This window comes from Aphelocoma coerulescens, chromosome 24, assembly GCF_041296385.1.
Source record: "Aphelocoma coerulescens isolate FSJ_1873_10779 chromosome 24, UR_Acoe_1.0, whole genome shotgun sequence".
In the NCBI taxonomy this organism is placed as follows: Eukaryota; Metazoa; Chordata; class Aves; order Passeriformes; family Corvidae; genus Aphelocoma; species Aphelocoma coerulescens.
In genome coordinates, this window is record NC_091037.1 from 3,891,978 (window position 1) to 3,907,994 (window position 16,017).

Below are 16,017 nucleotides of genomic sequence, written 5' to 3' on the forward strand. Positions count from 1 at the left end.
GAGATCTGGCCTAAGCTCACCAAGAAACCTTCCAGGACCCAAGTGTGAGCACACGCCTTGGCCAAAGCTGGCTGTTCCCTGTCAGAATGATGTTTTCTGAGCCCAAAACAGGGCATCTGCCCCTTTAATCTCTTCCAGCCCCTCCTGTTGCCACACCAGGAGCCTTGGGAAATGACAAGAACTGTCTTGTAAGGGACACCAGGGCAAATGCTGCATTTCATTTTTCAGACTTGTCTTTCGAGATGATTTGCTCTCTCTTGCCCTTGTTCTATTTCTACTGGCTCAAAAAAAGTTGTGCAAAGAAGCAATTTTTAGTTCTCCAACCAAAACCCAGTGGGCAGATCTGAATCCAGAGGAGGACTGGATATGGTCCTTTCTTGCACCTCTGTGCATTTTCTCTGGCAGGGACAGGCAGTGCCAGAGGCTGCCTGGATTCCAGGACTGCTTTTCAGCAAGATCCCTGACTTCTGGGGATGCAGCAAGCCTTGGTCAGCATCTTCCTCTGTGGCCGTGCCCTCTGGGGCTTTCTCACCTTCCACTTTTCCTGCAGGCCTTCATTTCATGCCCTGAAAAATTAGGTGGGCTGCAGCTGTGAGTTGTGCTTGGCTGGAGGAGCATTTGGTATGGCTCCAACCCACCTGAGGCAAAGCTTCTGGAACCAATGTCACTGGAAGGTGCCTCTTCAGTGGCTGTTCCGTGGGTCCTTTTTCTCTGTAATGGTTGTCTTTTCACGTGGAAAAGACATGAGTGGAGATCCCGAATCAGTCACCTGCCCGGGTTTTGCTCCTGTGGTGGCAGAAGTGCCCTGTGCTGAGCGTGAGGGCTGAAGGGTGAGGACAGGCTCTCCCTTTTCCCCCTGGCCATTTGTGTTTGGGTTAGCAAGTTGACACCAGGGCTGGATTCACCTCCAGGAGCTGATGAGGGCTTTGCTGAGCGGAGATCACGGGGCGTGGCCCGTAATTAATCTTCATCTCCTGCTGGAGACACGAGGACACCCCAAGTGCTCTCAGTACCACGGTGTGTTAGTCACTGTGGAACACATCCTCCTCCACTTTCAGTGGGAACTCCACATCCCCAGGGAATGAGAGAGTGGGCAAAGCATTCACAGTGCTGGGGAGAAGCTCCTGCTCTCTCAGTGCTCTGTCCCAAAAATTTAGCCAGTTTAGCCTTCCTCCTACTCTCATCCCTCTCCCTCTGTGGGTGTGTTGGTTGCACCAAGTGACACTTCCCAAAGGACTGTGGTTGTTCACAGGCTCAGAAAGAGATTCCCAGGCAGTAAAACACCTTGGAGCACACTTCCACGCCCATTTTTTCCATCCTGGAAGTGAATTCCTTCCCCCTGCACAGCGCTGTGCAGTTGTTCTCACTCTGTTCCTGCCCTGCCTGGGTACCACAGAGCCTTGAAGCAATTTCCCAGTTGCAGTGGTGCCTCAGAAATCCCTCCAGCTCTGCTCTCCCTGTGAGCCATGGGCAACACAACGTGATATGCCTGGCTGTGACAGCAAAATAAATAGGAAATGCTCGAGATCCCCCTCCTGCCTGGATCTGAGCTGTTCTCCTAAAGCCAGGACAAGAGCTAAGCTTCTGCATAGGGATTTTTGTGCTGTTCTTTAAGAGCAGCGGAGAGGGAATTGAAAGCTGTGGCTCAGAGGGAGAAGTCTGCTCACCCCCAAAAGGTGGGGAGCCCTTTGCTTTAATGTTCTGAAAATTGGGGTGTCGGTTCAGGTAGGCCCAGCTGTAAAAAAAAAATAGGAATTTCCAGGGTGCAGCTCATCTGATCTAAAGGAATTCCCCTCAAATAGGCCAAATAAACTCTCCCTGGTATTTGCAAAAAAGAATAAAGACAGCGAGCTCTGCCGTGGGGACCTCCCTGCTCCTGTGGCCCAGCAGGAAGCAGGAGAATGAGACAAAATTCACTGTCTGACAGGAGAAAGGTCTGTGGGATTTGTCTCAGTTGCTTTGCTGGACATCATTCCTAAATGCCCTGCAGGTTTCTCTGCAGATTTCACACCTGAAAGGCAAAAAAAAAGGCTAATCCAGGAGAAATAGCTCCAGCCTGCCTCACCTTCCATTCAGCTGGAAAGAGCCCTGGAGCAGAAGGATGGATGCTGAGGCTCTGCTCTGGATTTCATGAATGGATGAATGTAGAGACACAAGAGGGGATTTTGAGGGGATTTGGAAGCCTGCTCCAGGATTTGTCTGGCACACAGAGCATTTATAATACTTCCAGCATTATCATAATATAATGCCAGCGTGATTTGGGGCCCGCTCTGGCTCTCAGTGAATAAAAAGCATCACTCCTGTCGCCATCAGGGGGACAGGGATCTCACTTTGGATAAGCTGGAGTTTGCATAGTCCAGACTCTTGTCCTGGTGGCACCAAGCATGGGCTGAGATGCTGCTGTGTGCTGCTGTGAGGGAGTGGGGCTGCTTGGGTGTGTGTGGGTGCCAGTGTGACAGTGGGGTGGGTGCCTGGCTCACCTCGCCTTAGACCTGGCTATAAGATTCCACCTTGGAGTTCTGGCTGAACTCCTTGGATTTCACCCTTTGTGTTTTCCATCTCCTCAGCAGCTCCTACAGCTAAAGAAGAAACGTGTCCCAATGAATTTCTCTTCCCAGAGGTGGCTCTGTGAGGGCCAGGACTGCTGTCACTGGGAAAAGTCCTTGGGGGAGTCCTGCTTTTTAGGGAATGAGCAAAGGCAAACTCTGGAGAGTGACACTGCTCTGGCCCCACAGGCTGGGTGATCTCCTACGGTTTTTCCATCTGAATCTGTGACACAGAAAGTAAACCTGGAACTGTGCTGGGACCAATGCATCCAAGGGAGCTTTTTCCAGCTTCAGCTCATGTCAGCCTCATCCATCCCTAAAATAAAAGCCACCCTACAGTCCTGTGGTAGGAATTAGTCCTGTGGAAGCACTTCCCCAAGGCCTTCAGCCTTTCCTTGCACAGCAGAAGTGCATCAGAGTGCTGCAGCATTTTGGGGTGCTCCAGTGCAGGGTTTGGGGCCTTTTCTGTGGGCTGCACTGGCATGTTTTGCTCGTTTTCAGAAGGGCTCTGGGTGCTCATGGTGCAACCAGACGCACACGGAGCCTGAATGTTCCATCCTGCTCCTCCTCTCCTGCCCAGGCCGTGTCATCAGCACGGGAGCAGCGCTCCTGGAAGGATTTTCTCCCTGTGTGGATGAGGGGCAATGCAGAGAGAAATCATTCATGGTGTTTCACCGGGTTCAGGAGCCATGGTCCAACCCAGAGCAGGGATTAACTGGATTGAGTCATCACCGCCACATCTGGATTCAGGCTGGATGGAAGGAGGGAAGCAGGAGCTGGTTTGTGGAGCTGGGAATGGATGGCTCCCTGGTCTGGGATTAAAGTCACTGTCCTGCTCTGGGCACCACATGGCTGCCCGTGCCCTCCTTGCCCTGCCAGCCCTCTGTCCATGTGGGGAGCTGTAACTCCAGCCCAAGGGAAGGGTTGGAGTTCGTGGAGTGTGCAGGAGGTGAGGGACCCTGAGCCCTGGCCATTACCGAGGTACATGAGGCAGATGATGAGGGAAAGGCTGGCAGGGCTGTTGCTCCTGTCCCTCACAGAGCAGATAAATCCCTTGGGAGGGATCCAAGCCAGGGCAGATCCGCTCTGCTCTCCTTGAGTCCAGGCTGGGAACAGAGCAGGGATTTTGTCAGGCTGGGTGCAGTACCTGGAGCCTATTTCGGCTCATGAATAACTTGGTATTTCTCCTGAATAATAGATGCACGTGATGGTTGCTGAGAGGCAGAGCCTCGAGGGGGCTGGGTGTCTGAAGGAGGGAGAGGGGGAGACTCAGGGAGTGAGGCAGTCCTGGGCTGAACTGGGAGCTGGCTGGGGGCTGGAAAACTGGCAGAGGTGATGTTTGGATGTAAACACGTGTGACTGAGGCACAGAGGGGGCCTGGCTGGTCTTGTTGTGTTTCCTACAGTTAGTAGGAGTATACAAGTATATATTTACATAAAAATGTATTATATATTAGTGCAGTACAGCACTGCCCAGCTCGGGCTCTGGGGCTGGGGAAGGTGAATATTTGTAATGATGCCATTTCTCTGCCTCCAAGAGGGGCTTCCACATGGCTGTGTCCATGGCAGGAGAACCACATTTAAATCACAGGCACTGTGATTAAACCCCAGCACAGTTTATGCTGCGGGTCAACAACCCAGGATGTGCCTGCCAGGGCAGGTTTGGGATGGTGCAGAGGCTGGACCTGAGAGCTGTGGGGATTTTTGGGAGGCACTGGCTGTGCTCAGATGAGCAGGATGCTTTGAGAGGCAGCCTCTCTCTTCCTTGAGAGACAGCCTTCACCTGACTTTCTAGTGGCACGTTCTGCTTCTAATTTGGGAGAGAGAGAAGGATAATCTGGCACAAGCCTGCCACCCTTGAAAGGCTGCCAGCCAGTTTATGGCACTCTCTGTCTGCCTGCTCCCTACAGCCCTGGAGAGGCAGGAATATTCCCTCCTGCCATCCCCAGTTCCCGTGGAGGCTGCAGGGATGCAGGAGAGGCTGCTCTGGCCGTGTGATGTGGGCTTGTAGGGACAGCCAAGGGTTTATTCAGATGGACTGTGATCCACTTGGAGGAACAGCAGCTGGTTATGGAGATTAGAGCCACAGAAGTCACTGCTGATGAATAATTCTTCCACTGTCTTTCCTATAATAGTGGCACGCTCACCAGGCGTGACTCGGACATATTCATCTTCCCAGGGTGTGCAGCTCCTGGAATGACCTTCTGCAAGGCTTTGCAAGTGTTTGCTTCTGTTTGTCAGGCCAAGGAGCATCATTCCTGGCATGATTTTTAGTGGGGAAAGAAATGACAAGTGCTAAAATGGGGAGTATGAAAAAGATGAGTTGGAATCTGCGTGGTAAAGGACAACTCTGTCTGAGGCTGTGAGGCAGCGTCGTGAGAGCTCAGCTCACTCTTGGGTGGCTCATTTGAAGCCTCATCTCCCTTGGAGTTAGTTACTCTAAGTTATTAGTTCCTTTAGCTCTGAAATTCTCCCAAGTGCAAGCAGCCAGAGTTCAGAGAGGAGCACTGAGAAGGGGCCTGGCGGGCACAGCTGAATAAAACCACTCTGAGATGAATCCCCTGGCAGCACGGGGGATCTGGCTGCATCCTGGAGGTGTAGATTCTGTCTCTGCCTCCAGCCTGGCAGGCTGGCCTCAGGAAAGAGGAAAACGGTGATAAAAGGTGCCTTTCTATAAATGAAGCCCAAAGGAGGGGAGGAGAAGGAGCTGCCAATTTCTGCCCTTTGTGGAGGAGTAACTGGCCGTGGCATTGAGAGGATGCAGGAATTATTGTCAGGTGCTGGGCTCAGGGAAACGTTGCACACCATAAATCTGTTGCTGCTGAACGTTTGTGGGGTTTCGCACTAGCAGGACACTGTGGAAGGGGAGCAGGGGGACCTGAGCTCTGTTCCTGCCACTGTTTCCACATTTTTTGGGAAATCTGTCAGCTGTGAAGCCGCTGGTGGCAGAGGATTTGTTGCAATCCTCCGAAGCCATCGCCCCACACATGCACCTCCTTCCTTCTCCCGTTTGTCTTTTGCTAGTGCTGCCTGCGCTACCCCTGCCCTGCCTGGCTGCCCTTTCTCTCTCATTCCAGGAGGCTCTAAAGGCAAGAGGATGCTCAGGTTCACAACTCACCTGGGAGCCTGAGTTATCCTGGTACAGAGCAGAGTGGGAGCTCTGCAGTGCTGGCACCCCAGGCTGGGGACAGGGCCTGTGGAGTAGGGAAGAATCCACATTTGGGATGGGATCAGCACGTGCCCCTCTCTGCTGCTCACGCTGTGGGGCACTTGCAGCTTGTAAAGTTTGGGATACTTCCCAAAGCTGTGCTACACTGGGTGGATATGGGAAAACTGAGGATCAGGGAGTCCAGGGAAACCTGTTCCAAAGGGAGCCTGCATTGGAGGCAGAGGGAGGAGATGTCTTCACTCCGCACTGAGAACCAGCACACTCAGAGAGACTGAGAGAGAAAATCCTCTTTTTGTCAACATGACGGTGGCTGGGAGGACCAGGAGGGTCCAGATGTCCTCACTGATGTGCCACATCCCCATTTCCATGGCCTGCACTTGGCATTTCCCAGGAGGCCCCAGTCCCTCGAGCCCCAGAGCGGCCCCATGCAGCACCTTCAGAGCACAGGCAGCTCTGGTTCCTCCCTCTCTGTCTCAAGCATCATTTCTGCTCTGGCTCATTATCAACTGAGTCAATGAGTTTAGTAACTCATGTTTTTAAAGATTAGTCATCTGTAGGAATGACATTTGAAAGACTGACAGTTCCAATCAAATCACAAGGGCCGCTCTTGTGCTTGAAGATAGTTGTTTAATTAAAAAAAAAAAGGTAAAATCAACCTGACTAATCAAGTGTGGTACCTTGAGATGCAGCTGAGGAAAGTACAGATGTGGTCCTAAGAAGGAGGAAGCTGCCAGGCTGGCAGGGTGTGGGTTGGGCAGGCCTGAAGGGAGTGTTGGTGGGGCTGTGCTGCAGCTCTGAGGATGTTCCCTAACCCTGCTGCCTCCTTGGGCAGGGCACGGCCTGATCTCTGCCAGGCAAGGTTGGTGACAGCCGTAATAATAATGCTGCAATTTGCCTGGTTGATTTGAGATGTGCCATAATTACTGCGTGATTACAGTATTCTTAGAGCAGCCCTTACAAACCCCTCCAGTTCCTCAGAGCTCCCCAAGGGCTTGTCTGGCACCTCACCTTGCACCTAAAAGCCTGCAGGGGAGTCTGGGTGTCCCTCAGGCACGTCTGCAGCTCTGGCTGTGGCAGACAAGGGGTGTGTGCCCTCAGCCACCTGTAGATCAGGGTTCCCTGCTGCTGAGGCACTCTGTGCACCACAGGGAGTGTTTGGTGGCAGGATGGTGCTTGGCCAAGCAGGATGAGCTTTTCCAAGGGCTGAGGATGCTCCTGAGAAGGGCAGGGGCTGGGGAGGGAGCAGAGGGCAGCACCCGTAAGTGCTTTTCTTCCTGTGACAACCTTGTGCTCACTGAGTTACGAGCTGTGGAACTGTCAGCTTCACTCTGTCTCCAGCTTCTGCTCGGCTCCTCCATTTCTCCTTCAGAAGATCTGGATGGGCTTGGACTTGAGAGATTCTAAAATTAAGAGAAATTACCTTTTCCAGGCCATGGGGTTGGTGAGAGCTGGTCTCTGCCAGCACCTCAGGCGTCGGTGCGTGTCCCATTGCTGTGTTCAGCCTCTGAGCTCCTCGAGCCTTGTGATCCTGGCCAGAAGTGGGCAGCTATTTCCACCTCATCTCCAGAGCAGGCTGAGGTGAGGTGAGCCAGAATAACTCAGCCACAGGGAAGCCAGAGTCAGAACCAGGCTGGGGTTGGAAGCAGGACAAACTTGTACATTTATCCTGTGCCTTTCCCTCTGAAAGCCAAATCCCATTTCCTCAGGCAATGCTGGCATAGCTCCGGGTTTATTGGATTGGCACGTGGGGTTTTATGCTGCTAGAAGAGAAGGAATGGCTCCCTGCCAAATGCCTCTCAAATGGAAGATGGGCCAGGTTATCCTGACACGTCAAAGGTTCCCAGGCAGGCAGAAGCCTTCGTGTTCCCTGGGGAGGGAGTTGGGGAGGGAAGGGGGATGAGAGCACCACGGGAAGCCCCGAGTGCTCCTTTGAGCAGGCCCAGCAGGGTCAGAATTCCGGCAGGGACCAGAAATCCAATGGAAATAATTGAAAAATGACCTTCCTGCTTCCAAGCAGCGTGTGCAGGTTCGTGGCTGCACTAATGGACTGCGGGGCTGCGAGCACCGATTGATCGCGTTGCAAGCTGCTGAATTATAGTTGGGCATCTGCTTAATCATCCCAAATTCCCCCCCCCCACTTCCCTTTCCACGCTATGGCATCAAAGAATCAATGTTAATTCCTCAGTCCCATTAGTGACTCCTGCAGAGGTCACAGGCTGTCGGGCTCTGTGCCCTCTTTGGGCACCCAGCACTGAGCAGGCATCAGGATTTGAGCCCCATCCCTTTAAAGGAGAATGGGGATGGCAGCTGGGAACTTTCTCTCTAGTGGTGTGTGGCTGGTTTCTTGACCAGTGGCACTCTGAGTGCCACGCTGAGCTTTGCTAGGCCTGTCCTGAAAGGCCACAGGAATGAAAACCTGCAGGAAATACTCCAGTGACTGGCACTGCTGTGCCATAAATCTGCTCCTGCAGTGCTGGGGTGTGCTGCGGTGTTTCTGGGACAGAAGGGAGCAAGGACTGGGGCTCAGGGTGCAGCAGTTGACCTGGGAGCCCCGGCAGCTGCTCTGCAGTGAGAAGGTGGTTTGGAATAAGGCAGAGATTTAAACGTGAATTTACAGCCCAGACACTCCTCGGTTGAAATTCCCTCAGTGGCTGCTCTGGGTGCTTCTGAAATACAAAGCAGCTCCTTCCCGGCTCCCCCAGCTCGTGAGCAGCACGTGTTGGAAGGAGCAGGGAGGAGATGGGGTGGGAATTCACAGCATTGCCTGGAGCACTCTGCCTCCCCCAGGCAGGAACAGCCTCCCTGTGCTCCCAGGGCAAGGAGCGCTCCTGGCTGCCTGTCTGGAGCATCTCCTCGCCTGGACATTGCACAGAGTCCAGCAGCTCCAAAGCAATTTCCACTTCAGCTCTGTCTTCAGGGACTTGTGCCTACAGCAGCTGCTGTTTCCAAAAGTGATGGAGAATTTGGATGCCTTCATTTTTTTTCCCCCCAGGCTTCAAAAAAACCACCTTTAAGATATTGATGTTTGCTATTGAAAAGAGAATAATCGTGTTTTTAAAAACTAAATCCCTTTTTAAGGTGTTTAGAGAGCCCAGTGGTGGCTTTGTGCAGTGGGAGAGGGCAAACTTGCTCACAGCTCTGCAAGCTTCTTTTTTCCCTTTTCTTTTATACATTAGAATCAGGTTATTAATAACTCATTTTAAATAGAGCAGGATTTCTTTTCTTCCAGGGGTAGGGAAGAACTCTTTAATTAAAAATGACTGCTGGTGGCTGTGGGTCTGCTGAGCTGCTCCCAGGTGATGCCAAAGGTGTGTGCCCTGCCCTGCTGTGCCCCCCTGGCACTGGCTGTGGGAGGAAAGCAGTCTCATCTCCAGGTCTGGAACTGAGAACATTGGGAGATAAAATGAGGCTTTGTGGCTTGCTGGGCACAGCTCTTCCCGTTTGAGGCTTGGATGTGTGAACTTGCCAGAGTAAGGGGAGGCAGCTCCCAGAGTGTCCCGCCAGCCCAGGGCTCCAGATGCACCCACAGAATCCTTCACCATTAATTCAGACAGGGTTTAAAAGCCTCTCAGCCATCACCAGCAGAAGCTGTGGAGTGGTGCAGGTGATGTAATCCTTGCTCCAGCATCAGTGAGCACCACAGTCTGTCTCCTTTTATGCTTCTGTTGTGTTGTACTGGTTTGGCTTGTTAGGCTTCCTTGGGTAGAGAGAGAAAGGAATGTCCAGAGGAAGCCTTGACACATTTGGCTCAACGATTCAGCCTTGCTCATCCTGGAAAAATGCAGTTTTCTGACCTGCAGGTTGGAAAGGTGAGGCTTTTCCTCTGGAAAAGTGAGGTTTAGGTCATTCTGACCTTCCACCTCTTCCCATGAGGCGTCACGTGGCAGCACGTGCCTTCAAACCCCTTGGACAAGCATATGCAAAGCCTATTATGAAGCTGTGGAATTTAGCCCAATCACGTTGAAATTGGGTCATCCTTTGTTAATGTCACTTTTTCAGATCCACGGGAGTCAGCGGTGCACAAAATATTCAGTGCAGTGCAGACCACAGAGGTGGAAATAGAGAGCCTGGGAATATGTCTGATGCTGGCAGTGCTGATGTGGTCTGAGCTGAGCAGAGGGGACAACTCAAGGTGTGTTGTGTCACCAGATGAGGAGACTTGATGCAGAAACCCTTAAATGAGCTAATTGTTGGAGCATTTTCCCAGCATTCACCCACAAGGAACCGTAAGGAAAATCCACCAACTTTTCCCAAAGGAAAACAACTCCCAGTTGCTTCTCTGTTTTGGAAGTGGGCTGTAAGTCAAACAGCTTTTCATCTCGGAGGAGGTGCTTTTTAAAAGCCATGTGTGAAGTGCAGCTGTTTATCAAGGAGGATTGGGTGCTGGAGAGGCTTTCTCCTCCCAGACCTGAGTCAAGCCACAGCTTTCCTGGCTGGAGAGAGCGCTGCCAATCCTGGCAGAGCAGAGCATCCTCTGGAAGCAGAAAGGGCCCCAATAACTGATGGCATTCCCTGGTGAGGCTCTCCCGGCATCCAGGACCCGCAGCAGCCTCTCCACTGCTGGTGCCAAGTGTGTGACACGTTTTTTGCTTAGCACAAGAAGATTGCAAAGCCCGGGTTCAGCCCTTTCCAAAATCACTTAATAAAAGGATTCCTGCCTTTTCCAGCTTTGGAAAAGATCCTTTCGGAGCAACAAGGAAAGGAAGTGCAGTGCCTGTAGCTAGAGAGAAATCTAAACAGCATTTGGGCACTGTGGTGATGACTGCAGTGTGAGAACCTGTACAGGAAAATGAACACATTTAGGAAAACGAATCCAATCTTTCAAAGCTTTCCCAGGAGATTTGCCTTGCTGTTGGAAGCAGTGGAATCTTGGGACTGTGTCACAGCATAAGAGCAGTGCCACCACACCTCCTGTCCTGATTCTACCATGGAGGGGGGGATTAATCTGGAGAAGAGAAAGTTTCTGATGCTTGTTAAAATTTGGCTGAAGCTCTGAAACTCAAGGGTTTATACGTTTTCCAAACTGGTGGGTGGTTCATTTTAATTCTGGATATGCAGTTTATTCACATACACAACTAATCCTTTTTCGAATCCTGTTAAGTTCTTGTTCTTCTCAGTATCCTGTGGCAGTAAGTTCCAGCAGCTAATTGTGCTTGTGTTGAGCTCCCTTGATCCACTTTACTCATGCTTGCTTTAAAATTTAAGTGTTGTTCTGAGAAGCTTGGTTAATATTTTTTTTTTTTTCCTGGGAGATAAGCCGTGTTCTTGATCCCATTTGTGGCAACAGGGCTCAGGCTGGAAGGAAGAAGAGTGGGTCAGATTTTGCCTCAACGGTTGCAAGGTCAGGGAAATTTTGTGCCTTAATTTCTGTGGCAGTTGGGAAACACAAGGAATGGCTCTGTAGCCAAGGCAAGTGCAGTGACTGTGGTTTGTAGGCGAAGCTGGAGAAAATATTGAGTGATAAAACAGCCTCCTGAAACTGAGCTTCCTTAACCAGGCTTTTCCAGTATTCCTGAATTTCTGAAATTAAAAGTAAATAGATAAATAAAAAGAAGAATGCATTATTTCTGTATTTCTGGCCATAGGAATTATTTTAATTTTTAAAAGAAGGCAACAAATGCTGGGTGAAGAGATGATGCAAACCCTCACCCCCCACCGCAGCATTGGCTCCACAGTTTGGATTCCCATGGATGAATCCGGGTCTCCTGCAGCTGGAAGAATTCTTCTGGAGATCTGGAACATTTCTGATCATTCTCCCTCCCTTTGCTGACCTGCAACCCAAGGTTTGTGCTGCACAGATCAGCTCAGGGGTGGCCATTCCCCCTCGCAGCTCTCTGGGAGGTCTGGCCTGAAAATCCTCTGTCCTTTTGTCCCCTGGATGGGGAGAATCTGAGCTTGAAAACACCACCCCTGATTAAATCCTCCAAGAAGCAGCAATTCTGTGTGCTCATTACTCAGGCCTGGCTATGTTCTGCTTAATAACTAAACAGTAATTAGCTCCACAGTTTTGCTACTATACTTATAATAGCCCCCATTAAAGTTATGGGGTTTTTAGGCAGTAATGGCTTACAGAGTAATTAACGAGCAAGAGGCTTTTATTACTACCTTTATTTTTAGCCTGTGCTTTACAAGGCTGTTCTGCCAAACACCAAAAATCTTAGACAGAGCCTTGGAGTGCCCATCCCCTGCCAAGCAGCGTGGAAGGGAGCAGGGAGCACCTGGAGCTCAGAATTGCTCTGGAATCCCGGAATTCCAGAATTATTTGGGTTGAAGGGACCTTGAAGCCCATCCCATTCCACCCCCTGCCACGGGCAGGGACACCTTCCTCTATCCCAGGCTGCTCCCAACCCCATCCAACCTGACCCCTTGTCCTGACCCAGCCTTGTCCCCAGTGTCTGCTGTGCTGTGCCCACCCTGTGCCTCAGTTTCCCCCTCTGGGAAGTGGGCAGGACATCCCTGCACTCACATCCCTGCGGTTCATTTCTGTGCCAGATATCTGCCTGAGCCTGGGTGGGAAGTCAGAGGGGTTTTTGGGATCACAGGGGTTGTGAGCTGGGGTGGGCAGAGCAGAGGGACCAGCTCTGCCCTGGGCCACTCCAGCATCATTTTTCAGCAGGGATCAGCTGCTGTTGCAAAAGTGAAAGGAACCCTGTGCTGAGATTTTGGGGATACTTTGCCTGGAGGGAAAAGCTTTTGGTGAGAATATCCTGAAGTGTGAGTGTTTATTTTCTTTGTAAAGCTTTTGTTGCAGGTTTTGGCAGCGTTTGTTTGTTATTTCCTGGCTGGTTTGGAGCACAACAAAGTGTTTGCTATGTTTGTTTGGGGACTTTTTTGGGTGTGTTTTTTTTTTTACATCTAGACAATGTTTTTACTCCAGTAAGATGTATAGGTACAAATTCAAATCAAGCCGTTCTTTAGTTTAACATTTTCTAAATCGCTTCTCTTCAATGTGGGCAAACCAAGGATTAATGACACTGGGGCTGAGCAGCCCCAAAGGAGGCATGAAGGTAAAACTGACTATAAAGGTTGCAGATCAAATCAGTCGTTCCTATGGCAAGTGTCAGAGATGATGCCAATTAACTTGATTTAAAAAAAGAACCTTCAGTGTTTAATAATCCAGCATGTTACCGACACGTGGCTCCAGGATTTATTAAAGCTTTTTTATTAGATCATTGCCCTTTCCATATTGTCATTCCTCGACACCATTGCCCTCTGCCGGAGGATGGGGATCTCTCTCATCATGTGGCACCTGATTCTTCCCAAAACCGTGCAAAACTCCTTTGTTTTAGGAGTACTTTAACCCCAAAATCACATTCGAGACAGTGATTTGTGTCCTTCGCCTCACTTTTCAAAAGTGAGAAAATAAAAAAAGCGGGATACTTTCTGTAGTGGAAAATAGAGTTTGATCGGTTTAATTGATGTTAAGATTTGTTCCTCCTCCTTCATTTCCCTGGGGAAGAGGAGATGGCAGAAGTTTAAAACTGATGATCTGAACGAAGCAGGTTTTGTTTCGAGCACTGTCAGTGGGAAAAGGAGAGCGGTGTTACGATGGGGCAGGGGTGGAGTGAATGCCTTGAAGAGGAGAATCCTTTTTCCCAGACCAATTTTTGTCTCGTGCCACAAACAGCAGCAAAAAGCATCGCCTGGCTTTGGCAACAAGGGAATTTTGGGATTTAGGGCAAGCTCTTTGTCTCGGGCTGCAAAGCTGTGACTCGTCTCACCAGCAGTGTAAAATCACAGGCTCACGTGTATTCCTGGCTGATGTTGCTCGCGGGAGGAAATGGGTTTCGCCTTTGGCAGCTTTGGTACGTGAGGAGAGGGGGGAGCGTGGCTTTGTGACACTGGGAGCCGGCGTCACCTCGCACCGAGGCCCTCGGTGGCATCAGGGTGTTGGAGAGGGAAGCTTGAAATACTCTGGATGGAGATTTCACAGTGCTGACAGCAGCCCCAAGGAATTCTTACCGTGTCCTTCAGGCAGGGTCATCAATAAAAGCGAATCCCTTCAGGAATTAGCAGTGAGGAAATGCCTTTGCTGCAGAGCAGAGCCCGTGGTGCTCTGGGGGTGCTGCCAGGCAGCTCGGGGTGCAGAGCGTGGCCAGAACTGGGGTCAGGCTCTGGCTCCATGTCCCTGCCATCACCCATCAGCATCCGGGACCCACCCTGGGGTCGTGTCCCTTCGGGGATATTAATTGCAGCCACTGCATCTGAGTCGCATCTGCAGCCCCGAAGCGCCGATGGTGCGAGCAGAGCTCAGCCAGCTCTGGGGGGACAGGGAAGGGAACATTCCCTGTGCCTGGCAGCTCTCTCTGCTTGCCCACGAGTGGGCTGTGCTGGCCCAGCTGGAGCTCCGGAGTGACAGCTGAGTGACCAGGGAGCTGCTGAATGCTCCGGAGCAAATGAAAAGGAATCGATGCACAAATCGTTGGAGCCTGCTCGTTCTCCCCTGTGCTGAGGGGTTGGAAAGCAGAGCAGCATCCCAGCCCAAAGGTGCTCATTTTCAGTCATGCCAAGCCCAGCCTGACCCACGGGAGGAGGCTGAATTGAGCCTGGATGGGCAGGAGGCAGGGAAAGGGCAGCTTTAAGGTAGGGGCACTGTGTCTGGAGGAAGCTGCCAGTGACAAACAGGGCATTTGGTGATGCCAGCCCACCGTGGCAGCTGGCCAGGGGCTGTGGATGGGCTCTGAGGGGCTTTTTTAGCTGTCATTTGCTCCCACCCCCTCTCCAGCAGCAGAATCCTGTCCTTGGTGCATTTCTGGGGAAGGCACTTCACCGGGTAAGGTGTTCAGGCTTTCCAGCTGCCCCCTACAGCCCTGCCCTGGCAGGGGATGCTCAAGGGACGTGTTCCATGTTTATCCGAGGATTCAAAGGATGCCAACGCTCCATGTCCTCTGCTCAGGCACGGTCATCGACTGCAGGGACGGCAGGGATGAGGCCAGATGCTCTTTCCTGAGGGCACTGTGCTTTGGCAGAGCAAGGCCAGCGGCATTTCTCTGGCTCTGAGAGCTGGACAGGGAGGCAGCAGAAGGCTGATGCTTGCTGGAATAATTCCTCCTCTTTCTCCCTGGTTTATTTTGTCTGAATGAGGCTGCTTTCACCAATTCTGAAAAAAAAGGAGAGAGCTCTGGCTGGGGAACTGGCTGTTTGCTAGAGTTGGCTGGAAATTTTCCTACAAGTTTGTGTTTTGTATGTGTGAAAAAAACCCAAGTATTCACTGAAACTTTAGTTGAAGAACATTTACATGTCACTTTTAAGGACAAAGCCCAACCTATGTCCTCCCTCCCTCTTGTTTTCCCTGGTAAATTAATACCTCTGTGATTGAAGTGCTAATTTGGAAGAACCAGGTTCTGTCCAGCCACTTGAATATCGCTTGATTGCAAGATTCCTTTAGAGGAAAGACCTGTCAGCTCTTGGAGCCATTTCGCTCCAAGTGGGCTCCGTGCCAGGGGCTGGCTGTACAGCCCAGGGGCCAAGGGAAATTGGCATCAATCCAATTCGGGCTAATCAGGGATCTGAACCTGGATTTCTCCATGCCTGCCCCATGCAACCAGGAAAAAGCCAGCTCTGGGAAAACATTGGCACAAGTAGCGTGGCATCAAGAGCCCAGTCTCAAGGAGCTCCCTCTGACTGAAGGAGGGGTCTGATAATTCCCAGGTCACTGGCAGCAGCAGAGCAGTGCTTTTCCCAGAGCATCCTGCTCCCTCTGCAGTATCCCTGGGCTCTCCCTGCCTGCACTGCAGCCCTTTTAGCAGCCTCTGATGCGTTCCCCCACACGGGAGCGGCGGCACTAAACTGCTACCCGTGTTTGCAAACTGCCCCCCCTGCGTGGCAGCCCCGCTAAGTGCTGTGCTTTGCTCGCCGCGGCGCCCGGCTGAAACACGGTCTGCTTAAATCTTGTATGTGCTCGTGTTGCATCAAACTAAGCCATTGTGGCACTTTAATATACTCCAGGCACAGCACCTCTGAGGGGGAATGAACCTGAGCAGGCTGCTGGAAGCCTGAGCTAAAACTGGCTGTTGTTGGAGCTGCCGGCAGGATGGGCCGAGCCGAGGGGATACGGATGGGGAAAAATATGGGATCGCGTCTTTGTGCCCCGGGAGCAGAGGTGCAGCCACCCCAAGAGCTCTGCCTGGCCGAGGGAGAGGATCTGGGGGATCACAGCATGTGCTGATGTGTCAGGCAGTGGTGTGGTCATGGCAGTCTCTGCTCCTTCCATGGGCTTGGCTGGCTCGTGGGGAAGGTTCTTTTCCGCTGGGATGGCTCAGACACTGCGGCACCGAGCAGCTTTCATTTGGCTGGCAAGAGG